This window comes from Crinia signifera, chromosome 5 (assembly GCF_055691185.1).
Source record: "Crinia signifera chromosome 5, ASM5569118v1, whole genome shotgun sequence".
Lineage (NCBI taxonomy): Eukaryota > Metazoa > Chordata > Amphibia > Anura > Myobatrachidae > Crinia > Crinia signifera.
This window is the reverse complement of record NC_139221.1, coordinates 144,834,234-144,854,709: the sequence shown is the minus strand read 5'-3', so window position 1 is coordinate 144,854,709 and position 20,476 is coordinate 144,834,234. Positions and strand designations below refer to the sequence as shown.

General features: G+C 45.0%; 1 protein-coding gene across 2 annotated transcripts in view; it reads right to left on the bottom strand.

The window, feature by feature from the left end:
- CDH18 (cadherin 18) overlaps window positions 1-20,476 on the bottom strand; it is a 621,311-nt gene that overhangs the window by 90,568 nt on the left and 510,267 nt on the right. The window lies entirely within an intron of this gene.

Genomic DNA, 20,476 nt, shown 5'->3' with positions numbered 1-20,476 from the left:
CCTAGCTTCTCCAAATCGTAAGTCTCCCCAAACCTCTACAGCTGTTAGTATGTTTTATTCAAAAGCACCATGGCCAAAGGTAATCATCAGAATGGGCAAATGGTCTAATGTGCTGTTTCAGCTGGAAGATGAGTTTATTTGAATTTTCTATTAAAGATTATCTATTATATATTATTTTTTTTAAACTACCGTGTGTTAAGAGTTTGGGAAGTTGTTGCCATGGAGTGGGAGTGGTTCATTACAAAGAGGGCCTGTGAGCTGAGATGCTGGAGCTAACAGGTATACTGGGACCAGGTTCCGACCTAAATGAGGCAGCAATGGCAGTGATGCACCCATGTGCCATACAACTCATGCTGCCAGCCTGCCTGTCATTGCACACCAGCCCAGAAAACTCCTTACTACAGTTTACAAGACAAAGTAATCCATTTCTCACATGACGTAGTACCATGTTGAGACCAAGGGTATAGCTAGCAGTTTGTGGGTCCCATGGCAAACTCTTCAAAGTGCCCCCTCCCTCCCTAAATACCATACCCCATTGGGGGGGTGCAGTATAAGTAGTAAGTGGTGTGAGAGAAAAAGAGAAATAAGGGTAGAGATGAAGTGAGAGAGAATGTCATGAAGAGAAAGGAAGAGATAGAATAAAAGAGACTGAGGGTGTTAGAGAAAGTGAGAGAGTGTTAGGGAGAGAAATGGAGTGAGACAGGGAGAGAAGGAATGATAGAGAGAGAGAGAGAGAGGGTGTCGGAGAGAAAGAGAGACAGTCCCAAGTAGGTACTGTTAGAGAGAGAGGGGAAGTGGTTGGGAGGAGAAAGATAGAGTAGAAAGAGAGAGCAGGTGAAAGAGAGAGAGCAGGGGAGCAGAGAAGAGGAGATGAATAGAGAGTGAGGGAGAGGGGGTGTGGAAAGGAGAAGAGGGGGAGCAGAGTATTGGGATAAGCGGAAAAGCAGCAGTGAGGAGTGCAAATAGAAGAGGAGAGGGAGAGTGGAGAAAAGAAGGAGGGGGAGCGGAGGAGAACGGTTGAGGAGGAAGGAAAGTGGGATAGAAGAGGAGGGGGAGCATAGGAGATGGTGATGTGGATCATATAATAAGTGAAATAAATAATTATTGCTCATACAGATATTTATTTTTTGGGTTCTTTAATTGCATATTAAGAAGTGACAAACATATGCTTAATACTGTATGGGTTACTGTTATGTCCTGCCTGGAGAGAAGGCATAGCAAATGTATGCAGTTTGAGTAAACTTACCATCCAGAGGGACCTCATTTGTTCTGACCTGGCTCATATCTGGTAAGTTTACAAGTGAATAATAAATCCAAGAGAGAAAAAGAAAAATCTCCTTTGTGGAAGCACACAAAACCTGAGACCTTATGCTGCATACTAGCAAATGTTACATCAAATCATTAGTTTATTAGGTATGCTTTCAAATATATAGGCGTCCCAATACATGAGTTTACAAGTCACAAGCTATTACAACAGAGGTGGATACCTATGTGCAGCCTCCTCAAACTGGGATCATTCCACCTTAGCTGGCTGCATAGTAAAGTCTGAGCGCTAGGGGGCACATAGGAAATGGTGTGGTGGACCCTTTTCCTGGAGATTTCTTTACTGTGATAATTTCAAAGTGCTCTAAAAATGGTCACAGCCTTTTTCCTAGCAGAAATCTGAGAGGTAAGTGTTGAAAGAATGCCATTCCCACTTGGACTGAACACAGTGCATGCATCATTTGTTCGCACCCACTGTCTGCAAATGGATGTTTAACATAAACATCCATTCGCATACTGGAGGAAAACACCCACATCATTTGATGGTTGGGGACCATCGAATCATGGCGATTGTGCACACATATATAAAAGTGACTCTTATGTCACTTACATATGCGTGGAGGCTCAGGAGGAAGTGGGTGGGCAACAGACATCCAGTGATGTCATCTGGCCACCCCTGCACCTGCGTCATCGGGGCATTTGCATGAGAACACCCAGCATTCTCATGAGAACGCCCATGAAATGCTTGGTGTTCCCATATTTAAATTGCCTGGCGCACCGCCCCACACCCCTCCAAGCCCCAACCCAAAACCTTTCATACAGTTTATTTGATATGGCCCCATGTACCCTGCATCTGCACATGCACAGGAATGCATCTGTGGATGCACAGCAGCAAAACATCGGTCCCGTGTGAACAAAGGGGCCAATGCGAATGAACCAGAATAAGGTCCTCGGTCTCTAGGGCCCTTATTCTGATCGGTGCGTACTTTCCCGAATTATTACGGTGCGGGCCGCACGCAACGCTATGCGGTGGCGTGCGGGCATCGTCCGTAGAAACGCCCACGTGTCCTCCGCATTCGGACGGACTCACTCTTTAAGAACAGGGCGTGTGTACGGACGACATACAAACCTTGCGTGTGCGGCGGACACGTACAGATTCTGCACGTAAGCACGGTCTTACCGCGTCAGAACGGACGGGAATCTGGCCGTACGCACTGATGCGGAGTATTTACGCTAAATCCAACACTATTTTTCTGAGCACACACAGCGATCACATGATCCACTTATGCAATTAGGCAACCTGATTAAAACGGGATTGTTATCTATTTGAATCAATTAAATTCTAATATATACTGAAACACATTCATTACACACAGTAACCCTTACATCATGTGAACCTAACATACATCTATATACAGTATGTACATTTTACACATTTAAAAAAATCTAAACAATTTACACATATACTGTTTCATGTAAAAAAAACACACAGACAACTTCGAACTATTGGCAACTATTTATTATTAATTTTTTTTTATTTTTTTATTCAAATATTAAACAAAAATTAAGTTAGCAGGTCCGTGAGGTCCTGTATAGCTGCAAGGGCCAGCTGCATGTGTGTCCTCACTCGTATAAGGGCCCCACGGATACCCTCATCTGCTTGGGGTGGCTCATCTGTGGGCATGTTAAAAAGGGTACAATTAGTAATGATAATCATACATACATTTAACATAGTCATACATCAATACAATAATCTCAGGAATGCACAGTACATTTGTGCAATCAAGCATGGCTTGCCTGCTGATGGTCTGCTCCCTAAATCATTGTCATATTGCCAGTTCGGTGAAGCTGCATCACTAACCCACTCCCATGCACAAAATCATTATTTAGACAAAATCAACCAACAATTATGTTACCAAAAATACATTCCAACCACAGGGGGTGGCTAGCTAGGGGACGGCCCAGGGGCACTGACCACTTGTGACTGCAGGGCCGGCTCTACCACTAGCCAGCTTTAGGCAGCTGCCTAAGGTGCCAGGATCTAGGGGGGCACCACCAAGTCTGGCTAGGGAAAAATCAAGGATGTCTGTGAGGATCCTTGTTGTACTTAATGCAGGAGGTTGCTGTGGAACATCTACGACCTCACCTCCATACTACCTCTTCAGGCATACTTTCTTATTTTGCTACCTTCTCTTCCTGTACTCTGTTGGGGGTGGCAAAGGGGAGGGTGCTGGGGGGCCTCCAGAGAAAACAGGGGTCTTTCTCAACTACCAGAGGGGCTGGGCAGACCACTCAATTGTGGGTGGCTCCCTGTCATTACTGAATATTAGGCAAGTATGCATTGATGTTGGAATATGGTTATTGGTGGCATTATGGGGGGGGGGGGAAGGGCAGTAATTTGAACTTTTGGCTAGGGTGATGAGAAGCCTTAGACCGGCCCTGTGTGACTCCATTATAAGCCACGCCTGTCCATTTATGCCATACTTAATCTTGTTTAGAAATAACATTCCACTATAAACTCTATTCACCTATATGAGGCTACAGATTGCACGCTTGCAGCAGGGCCCTCTAACCCTAAAGTCACCAACTCATCCCTTTAATCCAGGATACCGATGACATACACAGGATCTGTGGCAGTTTCAATGGTGCTGAAAGCCATCCCCCAAACCTGTGTAATTAAGATGTGTTCCGGATGAAATGGATGACTTGGTCACCCTATCTAACCCCTAAGTGTGTATGTTGTTACCCACTTTGTTTTTTTACTGAATACTATAGTAATACACAATTGATTCTGCAGTGCTAAATTACAAATAATTGTTCTACTAATTATTAGTGATGCATTATGTATACCTACCACTTTCAGCCACCTGCACCTCACAGGCCTCCTCCTCCGTCAGCACCTCCTCTCCCACTTCCTCCTCTGCAAACTCCACCTCTGCAGCCTCCTCCTCCACAAGCACCTCTGCAGCCTCCTCCTCCACAAGCACCTCCTCGGCCTCCTCCCGGCCCTGCTCCTCCTCTGCCTCCTCCCGGGCCTGTCTTGCGCGTTCACGTGCTGTAAAAAAATAAAAAAATAAAGAGTGTTAATGAAGGCACATGATTTTTACATGCATCATTCCATAAAAAAAAATACATATACCTACATTACAGCATGTCAAACAGGAAGTCACACATATATAGTGAATGATTTTTCTAATCATTACCAGCCATTTACCCACATTAACTGAAATAATCTATTAAAAACATTCACTGGTTAATATGTAATATTTGCATTAAAACTCACATCTTGCGATCTGTAGCCTGAGGCATTGCAGTAGCTCAGGTTGCCGCCGCCGCAGATCTGACCACCTTCGCTCCAATTGTGCCACGGACCGCTGCACCTGTGTGCGTGCGAAGATCCGTCTGCGGGCTGTACGATAGGCCTGGCGCTTTTGGGCATTTGTAATAAAGGGCCCCGCACGCAATAGCCTGGTCTCCATTACAGACACCAGGACCCTTAGCTCAGCAGTACAGAATGGTGCTGCACGATGGGAGGTCGCCATTTTCCCAATGGGGCACCACAAGCAATCATGGACTGTCATTGGTTGGGAAGATTGTTATTTGGTATTAACTTTATTGTTCATTTTTACAGTAACAGCGTGTATGCGCCAGAACAGACGGCTTACCCTTTGCATCGCAAACCCACACTTGCTGTACCTATGCATAGTTTAGCAGACCATTATATATAATCTATAACATTCACCAAACATGGCTATAAGCAACAGGTGAAATAGTTTGCATCACTAGCCACTTACACCTAACTCAACACGGTACTAAACAGCTATTTTATAATGAAAGCTATGCAGCTGAAACATAGGAAATAGTGGCACACCTTTTCCCAAAATTAGGCCATGCTGCCATGTGTACACTTACCTTCTACTGGGCCATACTAGAGAGGTGGAATGAAAAGTAGCTAGCATCAAGGCTGAATTTGGAGAGCTTTCACATGTGATTTGGATGCTAGCACTGATTACTTGTGCCTAAGTGGTGTACTGGATTTACATATGGAATGGGTATTGTCAGTTGTACTACATACCAAACAAGTGCACAGTACAGATGTACATTCAAATATACATTTCATGTGTGACCTCAGTTTTATTTGGTCATTGGTGGTCAGATCTGCATTTACATACTAAATCAGACTTACTCAGTTTGCCAGGTTTTTTTGAAATAATTTTCCGAATCAAGGGGCGTGGCCTATGCGCCGCACGGTTGACGCGGCCGTACGGGACGCGGCCGTACGGAACGCAGGTTGTAGCTGATTAACGCCAATTACAGAAATAGTATTTAAAGTTGTGCTACAAAGGCAAACACTTGTTGCAAACATGGCTGGCTCACAGTCAGAGGAAGAACAGGTGGTGCAGAACCTCTTGGCCCGCATGGAGGCCAACACCACCTATGTCCCCCTCAACCCAGACCAGCCATTGGGGGAACAGCAGCCAGATGGGCCATCAACATCACGCCATTCGGCAGCTGGCCCATCCTCAGCATCAGCAGAATCATTGGGAACACAGCAGGTGGCTTCCCAACAGAGTAGCCTGGCCAGCACTTCAAGTACAGCAACTGGTGGCAGTGGCGGTGCCAGTGGCCGTGGCAGTGCCAGTGGCCGTGGCAGTGCCAGTGGCGGTGCCACTGGTCGTGCCCGTGGCCGCAATCAGGCAACAGAGGAACCAACCACCAGAAACATGGCATATGAAGCGCAAGAGCGTGCCATCCTGGTGACCCGGGCACGGGATTTGATCGAGTGCCCACCACAAAAGTTGACACACACAAGGAGATGGAAGATCTGGGAGGAGATAACGGCGGAGATTAATGCGGTGGCTCCACAAGTTCGTGAGGCGGAGCACGTTAAGAAGAGGCAAGTTCATGTGTGTTACATTTGAGCAGTACAAGTCCAGTAATGTTTACATTCGATATTAGATGGAGTTGGTCAATGGGTGGTCACGTTGCTTGGAGGCACAGACATGTTTGCCATGTCATTTAATTGATAGTTAATGTAGGGTGAGTGTGATTGTATCTTCTAAGGGTTGTGTTTCAAAATGAATATAATCTAAGTTTGGTGTCAGTAGGCACATGTTGTATTATGTTTCAGATTGCAATAGGTGCTACAGCAAACATGAGGAGTGACATGTATTAATATGTACACTTTGATTGCAGGTGGCACGACTTCAAAGGGAACCTCAAAAAGAAATTGACCCAGCGGTGGGAACACAGCCACACCTCTGGGGCTGGCCCCATGCCATCAAAGCTGCAGCTCACCCCCCTGGAAGAGATGGCACAGTGCTGCATTGCAGTGGAGGAGGTCCGGGGGTGAGCACCATAGACAGCGAGTCCCCAGCGGAAGTGATGGCTTCTACGCTTGAAGGTAATTATTTGCCAGGCCATAAGTAGATGTTTTGAATTTTGCATGGAATGTGTGGTAATTGGTATTTTCTCGTTCAACAGCATCCCCACCGCTTGGTCAACAATCTCTTGAGGAGGTTGTGGAGTCTGTGCCACCTGGCCCCAGTAGCAGGCCCGTGCAGCAGCAGCCGCCAATGTCCGCGGCTGAATTGGCCACGTGGGGGCATGTGCTTGAAAGTATTGTGCAGCAGGGAGAGTCGGCATCAGAGCGGGTGCGTAGGGCCGAGGAGGTGCTGCATGGTTTGACCACCAGCCAGCAGTGTATTGCTGCGAGCCTGCAGCCTATGAGTGCCAGCCAGCAGTGTATTGCTGCGAGCCTGCAGGCTATGAGTGCCAGCCAGCAATCTATTGCTGCTAGCCTGCAGGTGCTGGCTGATCAAGCCCTGCGGCAAAATGAACTCCTCCTCCGCCATAATGAACTTATGGTGGAGCTAGTTACCACCAATAGGGTCCTAATGTCACCCGTTTCTGGTGCATTACCACCATCATCACTCCCTGCTGCCAGAGGGGAAGAACATCCACACCCTCCCCAGCATGTGCTCCACGTGACCCACCATCTGACTGTGGCCGTGGACGAGGCCGAAGAGCTGCTGCACGTGGCAAGGAGCCTGCCAGGGGCAAACGTGCCCGCAAATGAACTTGTGTCCCCATTAATCTCCACCCTTATGTCTTCCCAAATCTTCCATTGAGCTGTGTGTGTCAGCATCCTGTGTCAAATTCCATGCCGAGGGTCACCACATTTGCCCTCGCTTCAAATGTCATGTTTGGTTCCCCTGTTGCCCTGTTTCGGCTAGCATCACTGTGTGCTGTACTTGAAGTGTTGGTGCTCTACTTTTGTTGTGAAGCCACCTGATGTGTTCCTAATGATTCTGCTGTGGCTATTTATTATATATTATTTACTTTTAGTCCTGCTATGGTACCATTTATTTTGTGATGGTTTCGACATTATTTTCTAAGTTCATTTAATAAATGTTATTTTTGTCCCCCAAATGTCTGGATTAATTGATACATGCAGAAGTGACATGTGTATTAGTATTATTAATATTAAGTTGTGTTCATTATTTGCAGTGTAAAAGTGTGTGAAAACTGCAGCATATATGTGTGTGTTTAGTAATGGTCCATTTAAGGTGCAATGGTTTCAATTGAAGCAGTGAGAAGCGTGTAATTAACAAGTAATGAGTAAATTAGGTGATTGTATTGTGTTCAGCTGACATTGGTTGAGGTGCGTCCATCCTGATTAGGCATTCCGATTGCCTAGCGCATGAGCGAGTGGTGTCCGCAAAGCAATACTTGCCTTTTGGACACCGCACATTTCTTCCCTTTTTGTTCGCGTGCATTCGGTGTGCTATCCGAATGCACGCCTACCAAAATAAGTGTACTCCCCCGTGTTTCCGCCCAGTTTAGCCCACTTTGAAAGTACGCCCCTGTGTCATTCCGAATGACGCCCATAACGCGCCCATATTTCCTGAGTGATTGCGGTGCACATTTCTGTACGGTATTAGTGAGAACAAGTACGGAGACCATGCGTGGCACATGCGCATGGCGTTCCCCACGCATGCGCAGACGGCTAAAAAACGCGATCCGAAAGAATTCGGGAAAGTACGCACCGATCAGAATAAGGGCCTCGGTGAGGGAGCACATAAATTCCTCTAAAAAATGACAGAGGACTGTGAAACCAGACTTCACAGTCACCAGACTTCACAGTTCATCTAACCAGGCACTGCCCATAGCCATTCTATAAGTAAAAACTTATCTGAATATCACATACAAGTTAAACATTTCTAAGTCTTCATAGTTTGCATGAAGTTTGAGATTTAATGCTACAAACCTCAGGGAAAAAAAAATCTAAAAACCATGCATGACATTTGGCGATTAGCACTGTAATCCACATACTGAATCGCCAAAAAATGTTCACTTGAACAATAATTTGTTATTAGCAAAGCACAAATTATTCTGAAGACCCTTTGATGTTTACAAAAGTGCTGTCATTAAAGATGACAAAACAAAGGACATTTTTTGGACAGTGGCCTGTAGGAAGTCCCCACAAAACACTGCATATGTGTGTAATGGTAGTGTTAAGGGTGTATCATTGTAATCATCCAGCATTTCTCAGATGAAAAGCCACTGCTACAGAAGCCATGTTCACATTCCAAAGAGGCAATGTACAGTATGTTCATCTGTTATAAGCAGGTTCCACTGTGCGCTAAACATGTAGTTGCACCAATGGTAGACTAGATTTTAGCCACCGATTAATGCAGGAAAGCCCTTATTCAGATCTGATCGCAGTAAAAAATTCTCTCACTCTGACACTTGGGGGGGGGGGGGGGGGGGTATTTAATCCCACCAGTAATAGTCCAAATTGTCAAGCATTTGTTTTTCTCATTTTGCTTGACATGAAAATTTGGCTTGACAAGTCGAGTTCTCCCCTACTCGAAAAGTCGAGTACTCTCCTATTGATGATGATGACGTCTGTCCACAAGAAGTTCAAAGAGGAAAGTGGCAATTGTGTCAGACATAAGCTACATTTTTGTAGTCAATGATATGAAAGTACATATCTTGTTAAAAATGCGAATTCTCATTTCCAAATGAGCAGATTGTACAATGCTGTTATCTCCCTGAAGTCTCAGTACAGGAGAGAGAGAGCTCTGAGGTAAACAGAGTGCATTGTGGGAGAAGTAAACATAAGAATGGCAACAACAAACATTGAATCCTGGGTAATTCTGCCCCAGCATGGATACAAGAGTCCTAAACATAGGTGTTTGGTCAAACCAGAAGTAGACACAAATATATATCAATGTATACAGAAGACTTTCAATGGGCAAAATCCAGCACAGTGAACATGAAAGGTGGGCAGAAAAAAGTGAATAACTCTTATGGCAAATGGAATAATTTAAACAAATACATAATAATACAAGCTGAAAACTAATGCTGACAATGGAATAATGGAATACAGCATACCATATAAACATGCAGCAAATGGAAAATAAAACAAAAGAGGATTATTTAGCAAAATATCACAAAGACAGAAGTCAAGATAAGCACTACAAACATTAGGGAATCCTGCATATGCACTTTACACAATTTTTGGACATACAAAAAGAGAAACTCCCTTGTCACAATAGAAATAATTTTCAAGTAAAATTTGAGGGAAGAATGATTTCAAACAGTCAAGGTCAAGTGTACTCTTTGACATTGAATAGGATGCAGGATTTATCTTGACAGATGTTACCCAAAATAACTTGACAAGTCGAGAAATATTCAACTCGACAGTCGAGGAAACCGAAAATCAAAACAGGTGAGCTCTGCTCAACAAGTTGATAAAACTAGACCAGTGGTTCCCAAACTGTGTGCCGTGGCTCCCTAGGGTGCCTCGGGACACATGCAGGGGTGCCGCGGCTTGGTGGTCCAGGACCAACTCAAACTATTAATGGTTAATTATTTAGGAGCAAAGCCAGTGCTGGTGGCTGCCAATCATAGAATGTGTACAAACAGAAGCAAATCCTGCCCTTTACCACATAACTGCCTCTAAGAATCGCATATAAACACTATCTAATTAATTTTTTTTGGACCTAGGGGTGCCGTGAAAAAAATTCAGATTCTCTTGGGTGCCGTGAATCAAAAAAGATTGGGAACCTCTGAACTAGACAATGAATAGGCGACCTCATAAAAAACCAACCTTTCGTCGAGAAAACAACAAATCTCGCCAAAAATAACGAGCTTGACAGACATTGAATACCCCCCTAAGTGTACACTTATTTATTTTCTTTTTAAACAGATCATGAAAAACAGATATTAAAATCAACATATTACATTTTCACCATCCATATGCTTATATCTAGGTTTACAGCAGAGGTCAATGATCATGTGACTTGCTGTTTCATGTCATGTAATAAATGGAGTATTTTGAAACAATCATAATAAATGAAAATATTTTATTAAAAATTAAATAACAATGACTGCATAAGATTCTTACTCACAATATTTTATCTAATTTGATTCGAATCATTATTAGAAAAGAGCTAATCTGAAGTCAAGAACATCTTTAATTCTAAACAGAGTGTGCTAGACTTAATCATTGCAAGCAAGTGCTATGATCTGGACTTTTGGAGGTTTGAAAGCACTCATTAAATGTTCATAAAATTAACAGCTGCATAACTATCGTAGATGCAATAACAGCCACATACAGACATTTATTCCACAATGTGTGAGATTCAAGCTTTCACTCTGTACCAATTGCCCTGCAGCTAGTAAACCAATATGGTCGTAGACATCTGTGGATTTTTCTCTTGAAGAAAACGCATTGACAGTTATTTAAAAAATAAGTTTAATTTATTCAGCGCCAATGTTCAATACTGTATAAGAAAAATATTGTTATGATGTTATGTTGGTTAATCTTTAATGTAATAAAATATAATTATTGCAGTACATTTAGCATACAAACATAAGGAATACTGTACAAAGAGATAGGTTTGGAAATACAGAGGATTCAAAGATCAATGGTATCTTCCTACTTCCAAGTAAAATTGTAGAAACATAAAATGATAATGGAGATAAGGACCAAAATTACTGATCTCATTTGCCTATTTTCCATGTTTCTATTTTACACAGGATTAAGAAGATGAGAAAAATACAGAAGCAGTTTATAAAGTAGATCCAGACTCTATTTGCCGACAGGAGGAATTTCATGCCCTACCATTCACTAGGGCATGGAGGGAGAATAAAATAGTGTGGCCGAAGCATGGCGAGTGCAGCAGGTTTTATGTCGACCTACAGATGGAGCGCCTCTAGTTCTTGCCCAGGGATTGCCAGCATGCCTGCGCTGGCGATCGCCGGTGCAGAGGTGCTCTGTCTTACATGCACGCGTGTCCCAGTTTCTGGACGGTGCCGCTGCGGGTTCCTGCCCGTCTCCACTTTAGGGAGACAGGCAGGGATAGGGGGATGGCGGGATGGCTAGGGGCAACGGGGAAGGCAGCGGGCGGCGGTGAAAGCTCCAAAGCCATGGGGCGTGTGCGAGCGTCTCATGTGCGCACGTCCCTGGCGAGAGCCGGCTCCATCTGTATGTCAACATACAGACCAACAAAATATGAATAACTTGTGTATACTTTTTGACCTGTGGATACATATATATATATATATATATATATATATATAGATATATATATATATATATATATATAGCTATATATATATATATATATATATATATATATATATATGTCGGTATTTCAACCTTGTCGGTATTTCAACCTTGTCAGTGTTTTGACCGTGTCTGTATTTTAAATGTCGGTATTTTGACCTTGTCAGTAGTTTGACCATCGGTCAATGGTAGTCGGTATTATGACCGTCGGTATTTCATACCGAATCCCCTACAGCGATTTGTAGGTTGGTAGAGTAGGCGGCACTCACGGGTTAAATAAAGGAGGAATACAAGAGACTAATATATATATATATAATAATAATAATAATAATAATAATAATAATAATAATAATATATATATATATATATATATATATATATATATATATATATATATATATATATATATATATATATATATATATACAGTAAATAGATAGATAATGTAGAAAAGAAAAAAAACACATACCATTAATAAAGATAATCCTTAGTAGCCATGCAGCTCAATCACAAGCGTAAATAAGCTGGTACTTAAAGTGCAGATAAAGGGCAAGTGGACAAATTTAAGTGGTCTTAAATTTGGCTACCAACCCTGGTGACAAAGCCATGGCACCTCAAAGTTTCTTGGGATTGAGCTGCAAGGCTTCATGATAGGAAGGTTCAACAGCATATCCTTATTTTAGAAAAGCCTACGTGACAAGTGACAAACTCCATACACTATATAAATAATTATACACTCCCATGTGTGACTCATTGATGGGAGTGCATGTGCCATGCAATCTCTAAAGACCGTCAAATAACATACAGCACATAATTTGATATGGCATTCAAGATCTATTTACAGACTAAATACACTCATATTAGTTAAACAAATATATTGCTTACCTGTAATTCCTTGTAGGTGTTTATTAAGTTCTTCATGTGGCAACAAACAATGGACAATGGATGGTGGTGAACAGGGAAGTATGGCATATCTGGGTAAAAAATATGCATTATTGCAGCTAATTGTGGTGATGAGGAATCTTTATTTTCAAGTGCTGGCTGCAGACGATAGTAAATAGAGCCTTTATACTGTAGCTCTATTGCAACCATTATAGTCAATAAAGATATCTTGACTGACTGCCATGGACTCTTCTCCATATCATGGGCAGTACTGATGGTGTAATGGTTAAAATTACTGCCTCACAGCGCTGAGGTCATGGGTTCAATTCCCACCATGGCTCTGACTGTGCGGAGTTTGTATATTCTCCCCGTACTTGCGTGGGTTTCCTCCGGGTACTCCAGTTTCCTCCCACAATCCAAAAATATATACTGGTAGGTTAATTGGCTCTAAACAAAATTAACCCTAGAATGTCTGTGTGTGCGTGTACATGTGTTAGGGAATATAGATGGTAAGCTCCACTGGGGCAGGGACTGATGTGAATGTTTAATTATTCTCTGTAAAGTGCTGCGGAATATGTATGCGCTATATAAGAAACTGTTATTATTATTAATAATAATAATAATATCATAAGCCATGTGTCATGTCTGAGAGTACATTCTGTGTACATCTTTGCTGCGTGTATTACAACACATCATGATGATCTCCCTTCATTACCTGGATTGATGAGCCAATTGAAAATTATACACTAAACTGATTGAGCTTCTCCATACAAGCTTCACTCAGTGGCGTAACTACAGAGGGTGCAGGGGGTGCAGCTGCTATGGGGCCCGGCGGCTTGGAGGGGCCAGAGGGCCCAGCAGGCATTCCCCTGCACCATCCTGAAGTTGTTCTTTAAAAAAATAAAATAAATAAAGTTGTGCGGCAGTGGCTGCTACGCTGTCTTGGCTCAGTCAGTTCGTGCAGCTCTGAGCATGAGACCCGGCGCTGGCAGCACATGGCTGCATCTCACTGGTGCTGGGTCTCGTCTCATGCTCACATTCAACAGAGCTGCAGGAACTGACAGAGCCAAGACAGCACCGGCGGGGATCGCATGGAGGAGGAGGCACCGCGACGGCCATTGAGGGGAGTAGGAGGCCATGCTCTGGGGATCCAGGGTGGAGGAGGCAATGCTCCAGGGATCGGGGGAGGAGGAGGCCATGCTCCGGGGATCATGGAGAGGAGGAGGCCTGGTGCTGTGCGGAAAAAACGTGGCACCGCGGAGAAGGCCTGACAATGCGGTGCAGATCAGGAGGAGGGCATGCACTGGGGATAGGACTGAGTAGGAGGCCTAGCACAGGAGTGCAGCCGGAGGTACATGCACTATGACTGAGGGGGGATTAATGGCTGTTACTAAATTTTCAAACCCCTGCTCTCGCTCCACTACAAACCCCCCTCCTTCAACCCCCTCCTCTTCTACAACCCCTCTCTTTCTCTACTTCCCTCTCCTGCCCTACACTCCCCCCTACTCTAACCCCCATCTCCTCCTCTACAACCGCCATCTCCTCCTCTACACCCCCCTCCTACTCTAAAACCCCCATCTCCTTCTCTACACCCCATCTCCTCCTCTACAATCCCCCTCTACACCTCTGCAGCCCCCTGTCCTCCTCTGCAGCTCCCCTCTCTCCTTCTATACACCCACTTTTTTACTGACAATAGGGGGGGGGCTTTCAAAATTTTGCTATGGGGCCAACAGAGAACAAGTTACGCCCCTGGCTGCACTACAGGTTAACGCATTAGTCCTTCTGAAACTATTTACAGTAAGTGTTTGCTGGAGCTTCACTGTATACTGTAAAGTTTGGCTGAATATATAATGTAAGGTTATGCACCTTGGGAGACACAACCAGTGTGCAAGTTACAACCTTAGCGGAGAGGAACTTGGTAATTCCATACTTGAAAAGAACCTAGGAGTCCAAATAGACAGCAAACTGGGATGTAGTGCCCATTGTAATGTAGCTACAAAAAAGGCTAACAAAATTCTGTCATGTATTAAGAGGGGAATGGAAACTAGGGACTCAAGGGTAATTATGCCACTGTATAAAGCATTGGTGAGACCTCACCTCGAGTACGGAGTGCAGTTCTGGGCCCCACACTATAAAAAGGACATCATAGAATTAGAAAAAGTCCAAAGGCGAGCAACAAAGCTTATTAGGGGAATGGAGAATTTAAGCTACGAGGAGAGATTAAGCAGTTTGGGACTATTTACATTGGAAAAGAGACGTTTAAGGGGGGACATGCTCAACATGTACAAGTATATCAAGGGCCAATATAAGGAACTGACACACACCCTCTTTTTTACTAGAAAGGAATCTAGGACACGAGGGCATGAGTATAGATTAGATGAAAAAAGATTTAATTCAGCTAGTAGAAAGAATTTCTTTACGGTCAGAACAGTCAAACTCTGGAGCTCTCTTCCCAGAGAGGTGGTAACGGCTGGCTCATTAAATGCGTTCAAGGCAAAGTTGGACAAACATTTACTGGAGAAAAACATCCATGGGTACAAATAAGAAATATAATCTGTCTGTAAAATATCAGAACCTACCAAATCAGCAATGGATATCTATACCAGGTTGAACTAGATGGACGCAAGTCTTTTTTTAGCCTTACCTACTATGTAACTATGTATATGTAATATATTGATTAACTGTCAACACCATTACCTTATTTATTGATCACTCTATGGCAATGCATCAGAACTACCACTATGTGGTTGGAAATCATTTGGCGGTTTTACTACAAGTTAAATAGAGCAATGATCTATTGAAAGCCACATATTTTTTCAATGCAATTGCAACATTTATCTTCTCCAAATAATGTATGATTCTACTGTAGCTGCATATTTTTTATTCATGTAGAAGACTGCTAGTGATTTTTATCCATAGTTATAGTTTGCAACTGTTTTTGTAAATAAACATATATTTATTTTTTAATTGCATCTTGGAGATCATTTTAGTGTTTTTTTTTTTACATTTACTATATTCATTGTGTTTATTTAATCATCCATTTATATTCAGACTAGGAACATGGAAGCTACCATTGTTTCATTGTTTGCCAAAGCTTTGTTTCTCCATAGGATCAGTGGTCAAAGTGGGCCAGTATGCAGCGGTATAGCATACCGCCACTTCTTTCAACCCAGATTTTTTTTTTATTTTTATTAAAATATATGGAGTGCAGCAGCAATCAGGAAGAGGGCCAGCCTGCTGGATGCTGATCTGGGGTGCTGCCAAAGTCCTTCTAAGGTGCGCCCGGCTCATACTACTTCCCCAGCACTGCTGCTGCTGGAGCTCTCCATGTGCGCCCGGCTCACATTATTGCCGCTGCAGGAGCTCCCCCCGTGTGCCCAGATCCCACGGCTCCCTCGCCGGGCGCACAATTGGAGAGCGCCTGGCTCACATCACTGCCAGCTGCTGCTGCTGCTCCTCTGCCGGGTGGAAACACGCAGAGCGCCCGGCTTACATTATTGCCACTGCAGGAGCTCCCCCCGCATGCCCGGGTCCCATTAATGCCGCGCTGGAGCCCCTATGTTGGGCATGCAAGAAGGCTGCACCCGGCTTTCATCTTCCCCGCCGCTGGAGATCTGCCAGCCTTCACTGCAGGACCCCTGGTAGGTCTCTGTCCTAACCCTTCACAACCCCTTTATTCCTGTCGCTTCCCCTCCCTGGTCTGTGTCCCTACCCCTGCGTCCCCCTCCCCCGGTCCCTGTCCCTACGTCCCCCTCCCCTGGTCCCTGTCCCTGTGTCCCCCCAGTCCTTGTCCCTGCATCCCCCTCCCCCGGTCCCTGTGCCCCCTCCGCCGGTCCCTGTCCCTGCATCCCCCTCCACCAGGTCCCTGTCCCTGCCAACCCCTATCCCCCGGTCCCTGTCCCTGCGTCCCTCTCCCCCCGGTCCTTGTCCCTGCGTCCCCCTATCCCCCCGGTCCCTGCGTCCCCCTCCCCCCGGTCCCTGTCCCTGCGCCCCCCCCCAGTCCATGTCTCTATGTCCCCCTCCCCCGGTCCCTGTTCCTGCGTACCCCTCCCCCGGTCCCTGTCCCTGGGTCCCCCTCCCCCCCATGTACCCGTCCCTGCATCCCCCTCCCCCCAGTCCCTGTCCCAGCATAAACCCACTCCCTCCCACCGGTCCCTGCATCCCACCCCCCAGTCCCTGTTCCTGCATCGCCCCCCCCCCTCCGGTCCCAGTCCCTGCATCTACCCGGTCCCTGCACCCACGGTATCTGTCCATGTCGCCCCACTGTCCTGGTACCTGCCTCCCCATAGTCCCTCCTGTTCTGGTCCCTGCCTCCCCTGCATCTCCAAATTATATGTAAAGTTTGGCTCAATCTGTGTTGCAAAAACTTATTTTTTTTTAAATCCATATAGCATAGTATACATTTTATCTCAATCCAGGTGTCATGATGTAACTTAGGGCGCAATCCGGCTGGCAGGATGTGATTTTTGCCTCAATCTGGTTGGCATGGTACAAATTTCGGCTCAATCTAAGGTGGCATGATGTGAATTTTGGCTCCATCTGTGTGGCAGGACGTGAATTTGGGCTCAATCTGGGTGACATGAAGCGAATTTTAGCCCGGTCCAGGTGGCATGAAGTGAATTTTGGCTTCATCCGGATGGCATGATGTGAATTTTGACTCCGTCCGGGTGGCATGATGTGAATTTTGGATCCGTCCGGGTGGCATGATGTGAATTTTGGCTCTGCCCGGGAGGCATGATGTGAATTTTGACTCCATCCTATTAACATGATGTGAATTTTGGCTCAGTCCTAGTGGCATGATGTAAATTTTGGCTCAGTCCTGGTGACATGATGTGAATTTTGGCTCAGTCCTGGTGGCATGATGTGAATTTTGGCTCAGTCCGGGTGGCATGATGTGAATTTTGGCTCAGTCAGGCTGGCATGAGGTGAATTTTGGCTCAGTCCGGGTGGCATGATGTGAATTTTGGCTCAGTCCTGGTGGCATGATGTGAATTTTGGCTCAGTCCTGGTGGCATGATGTGAATTTTGGCTCAGTCAGGCTGGCATGAGGTGAATTTTGGCTCAGTCCTGGTGGCATGATGTGAATTTTGGCTCAGTCCTGGTGGCATGATGTGAATTTTGGCTCAGTCAGGCTGGCATGAGGTGAATTTTGGCTCAGTCCGGGTGGCATGAGGTGAATTTTGGCTCAGTCTGGGTGGCATGAGGTGAATTTTGGCTCAGTCCGGGTGGCATGAGGTGAATTTTTGCACTTTCATTTTGGCATAAAGGTGCCCATAGACAGAGCAATCCTGTTTTGCGAGACGATGGGCGGTCCGCCGCATCGCAAAGCACAAAAAGTATGTGCTGCACGTACTTTTTGAACTAGATCCCATCGCATCTAGTTCAAAACGCACAATGCTTTAGCACATTGCATATGTTTTTAACTAGATGTGACGCAATCTAGTTCAAAATGCACAGAGCACATGTATGGGCACCTTAACGTGAGATTTTGCTGCATCCATTTGGTATAATATGATTTTTGGCTCACTCCATTTGAATTTTGGCATAATGTTTAAGGGGCAAGTATTATGGGGTCTACTGTTGTGTTGCATAATGTATATAAGAGGTATATAGCATGGCACACTACACAGGAGCCCGCCCTTTTAATGTGACCACACCCTCTTTAAAGTGGCCACGCTCCATTTCCTGGAGCGCGCGCACAGCAATTTCCTTCACTTTTCCATACTTTTTTTTTAAATTTCCACTTTGACCACTGCATAGGATGATGGCAGACCCCTAAATTAGCTGGGAATCCTACACTGGATAGTTACAGAGTGGATGCTCTTATTTCTGTGCTTGTTTGTACAGGTTGTTTTGAAAGATTGTGTCAATACATTTATTTATGAGTTTAGCAACTTGTTCTTTCTCACAAATGTGCTTAACATTATCTTCTCAGCACTCACCTTGAGGTACTGACAAACATTCCCACAAAACTTTACATGATCTGTTTGCCAAGTCCAGGAGGTACAGTATGCTATTTTGTTTTAGACAATTTTCAAGAAGAGTCTGTAAGAAATTCCACAGTCTATTTCAAAAGTGGACTTAAGCTCAGAGACAATAATAATAATAATAATAATAATAATAAGTATAATTGAACAATGTTTGTGTGTATGTGTATGGATGGATGTTCCACGGTACCTCTCGAATGCTTTAACTACTCATCTTCAGACTTTGCACACTACAGATGTATCGGGTCTCATCTTTGCAGGGGATGGCGATGGCGTCGCCATCGCCATCCCCTGCCCCCGCCGCCATCTGTATGCCGGAAGTGGTCCCCTTCCGACGGTCCTGCCCTCGGTCGCCCGGTGCCCACACCGGGCGACCGCACCCCCCGCAGCCTCCTCGGGTCCCCCCCTGCCCCCTCGAGCGGGAGGCGGACAGTAATGCGTCCGCATCGCCACCCCGCCGCCCGGATACTGAGACGCGCGTGCGTGGGGGACGCACGCGTGTCTCAGTCAGATAGCGGCGCCGTGTTGCTGGCGATCCGCCAGCAGCATGCTGCTGGTGGATCGCCAGCAAGGATGAGACCCATTACATCTGTACCTTATGATTCTTAAGGGACGATCTAAGTTCAAAGATGGGCTTAAGGGTACTGTCATAAGGGTTCATGCTATTTCTGTTGTTATCCTGCATTGTAATATGTCGTTGGGAAGCTTATGACTTTTTGAATACAACACAATAAACAGAATCCTTTAAGTGGATCCTTAAGTCCTATAACAGTGCATGAAATGAAAAACATGTTCACTTTACAAAATTTTTGACAAACTGAAATTAATAAGTGACTCTGTAGATATACTTGTGAAATCTATGTGATTTCCTCTTGTTTGTTTGCTTATTCATTGATGGTTTTCAGGACCGTCTCTACCTTCTACAGCAGCTCCTGCCCTGCTGTGGTTGGCAAGGGCAGGTGGATAGTTAGAGACCTGATCTGACTGCTGCAGCAGCTTCTGCACTTCTGTAATTGGGAATATATGGTCACTAGGTCTACAAGAGGAAGGTTGACATGCATTGGGTTGAACACTGAAGGTCGACATCCATGAAGGTCGACAATACTGAAGGTTAACATGGGGTTAGATCAACAGGGTCATTAGGTTGACACCTGCATTAGGTTGACATGGGGAAGGTCGACATTCAAAAGATCGACATAGGTTTTTCACTTGTTTTAACCGACATGTTCTGACAGGCAGTATTTCATGCCCTAACATCTACCAGGGCAGTGGTAGCCAACCCTAGCCCTCGAGAGCTACCAAACAGTTCACATTTTCCAGACAACTTAGCTGTTGCACAGCTGCACTCATTAATCACTGACACATTTTAAAAGATACACAGATGGAGCTAATTAGCTCACTTGTGATTCTGTGAGGAGACCTGCAAAACATGCACTGTTGGTAGCTCTCGAGGACTAGGGTTGGCTACCCCAGTACTAGGGCATTGTGGGTGAAAAAAATAGATTTCCAAGCATAGTGAGGTACTGGTCGAAATCAGTGCTGATGGTAGTGTGCATCAGCACTGATTGCGGCGAAACAGGCGCAGAGTACTATACCAGACTCCGGCGCCGTGTACCTGAGTTGACAGCCCGACAGGCTGGTCTCTCACCGCACGCTGGAGAGAGCCAGTCATGTCACCACAGGCCGACGCGACCAGCGGGCGCAGTGCAATAGATAGCGAAACTGCCTATCCCGCTGTCCCGGCTGACGGTCCTGGCACACAGCA